This window comes from Peromyscus eremicus, chromosome X, assembly GCF_949786415.1.
Source record: "Peromyscus eremicus chromosome X, PerEre_H2_v1, whole genome shotgun sequence".
NCBI lineage: Eukaryota > Metazoa > Chordata > Mammalia > Rodentia > Cricetidae > Peromyscus > Peromyscus eremicus.
Genome location: NC_081439.1, coordinates 54432461 through 54434769, shown reverse-complemented (window position 1 = coordinate 54434769; position 2309 = coordinate 54432461). Strand labels below are relative to the sequence as shown.

The window sequence follows — 2309 nt, the reverse complement described above, 5'->3', positions numbered from 1 at the left end:
TCAGAGGGAAGAGGCCATTTATGTGGTATTTTGAGGATGAATTTGTGAGTTTTGGTCAGCTGCAAATAAAGAATCAGCTGGGACTAACAAGAGACCAGAATCACTAAAATGAAACTTTTGCTTTACTGGGACATAGGTTAACCGAGGCTGAGAAATAAGCTGTGATTAAGAGACCAGCATCATTGAGGTGAAATCTTCTGTGAATATTTCCCCTGGATCTGCACACAGAAGCAATGGTTCATGGGTAGGAGAGGGGATAAAAGGTGCATCGCACGCTGAGAGCTTAAATTGATAAAGTTAGGGAATCTCCTATGTGGTACTGTTTTTGAAGGCATGAAGGGGTAACAGAGAGCAGCTGAAGCTTGACATCATGGGAGGCTGAGAGGCCATTGGTGGAGGTGCAGCCTCAGTTGCAGTGGAAACCCCAAGATTGAAACAGTCATGGAGAAAAGCTGAGGCTTTGCACCATGAGGAAAGGCCAGAATCCCTGAAGAGAACCCGGGAGAGGCTATTGGTGAAGGTGCAGTCTCAGTTACATATTAGAGATGCCAGGAATGTGGGATAACAGCCAAGGACAGCAGCAACTGTGGAGTGGAGCCAGCCTGAGCCTAGGAGACAAGCTGTGTGTCTTATGAATGGCAAAGCACAAGAGATGGAGCTTCTCAAGCCTTAGGAGCCCAGGAGATTATGAGTGAATCTCAGATGTGGGATATTGAGCTACAGGATTCAACCTGTACTGTTGAATTCTGGTTTTTCTTTGTAACTGTTCCATGGTTCTTCATTTATTGAAGTAAGAAGACACAGAACATTTTTCTTATTTTATTTTATTTTATTTTATTTTATTTTATTATATTTTATTTTATTTTATTTTATAGGAGTCCACAGTTGAGAGACTCTGAATTTTTAGAGAGACATTGTGTTTTTAAAGATAAATTGGCCTTTTTTTCTTGAAATTTAGTTAACTTAATTTAAATTGAAAAAAACTCTTAAAACTGCATTTGACATCAAGATCCTTTTGTTATTAAAAAAAGTGAGTATTTCTAAGGTAGAAATATTTACGTCAATAAAACCAGTTTTTACTTTGGAGTTTATTCATTAAACAAGTTGTGGAGAGAAAGAAGTAGGTTATTTACAGAAGATATCTTTATATGTATGTACTCAGGAACAAACTCGGTGACAGCAAAGACTTCAGAACATGCTGGCATCTCAGAAGCAGCTCTCAAAGGCTTAGTTTTCTCAAATTCTAGCAATGCCTAAGATCCTTCTTCATCTTCTGTCTTGGAAGCCAAATAAGATTGTAAGTATCCCATGTCCCCAGTTTTACACTATACAACAAGGGGTCTATCTGCAGACATACTGAGTGTTAATGTAAGAGACAGTAGAATGGCTTTTGTGAAAAAGTTCAGGTACCTCAGTGAAAAGTTAGCTGAACTGGCTCATTTGTCTCTATGGTTACAGCTTCCTCCTCTTTATCAACATTACTTGTTTGTGACAACTTAATGTTTCTATTTCCAAGCTCTCTCTCCACTTTCAAAAACTTCACTCTGTCCTTTGCACAGGATACAACAACAAAATCCTCAACATGGCTGAGGTCCAGGCATATAATTACAAATTCATCAGAAGGCATCTTTACTGCACAGCTGTACTCCTGTTCTGGGATTCCAAGTTGCTTAATGTCTAAGTTCATTAACTTCATGTCATAGTCTGAAACTTTCTTTTGATTTGGTGCTTCAAATACCAGCACTAAGGCATCAGCATTAATGTAATGATGTCTTCATTATCAATACATTTTAATATTTTGGATATACTGGTGAGGTTCACACCCATGGCCTGGTTGTGACTGAAGCACCATGCATCTTTCAGAGTACAAGGTGAGCTACACCAAGGAGATATTCAATGTATCTAATCTCAGCAAGTTCATGCCATCCAAGCTGATGTCCCAGCAGGCCTTGTTGATGAAGTCTTTGAGTATCTCCAGCACCTTTTTCAGGATGGAGCCGTGGACCAGATGGGCCTCAAACATGGTGGTGGAGTTGCAACAACTAGAAGCTAGACATTCTGAGAGGAGCAAGGTCAGGGTGTTAAAGTCTCCCAGGTCATGGTGTGGAAGTAGTAGTGAAGACCCAGAGTAGATGACCAACTTGGACTTTTAAAATGCTGCAATTTTAAAAGACTATGAGACTTTTAGGGGCCAAAAAGATGGCTTAGTGGTTAATAGCATGTACTGTTCTTGCAGAAGACCCAAGTTTGATTTCCAATACCCGTGTTGGATGCCTTGGGCACATGAATACATGTGCACATACCTTGCA

The 2309-nt window shown here is 39.8% G+C and overlaps 1 pseudogene; it reads right to left on the bottom strand.

The window, feature by feature from the left end:
- Positions 1–1253: 1253 nt before the first annotated feature.
- LOC131899986 (proliferating cell nuclear antigen-like) lies at positions 1254–2023 on the bottom strand (annotated as a pseudogene).
- Between the last annotated feature and the right edge of the window lie 286 nt (positions 2024–2309).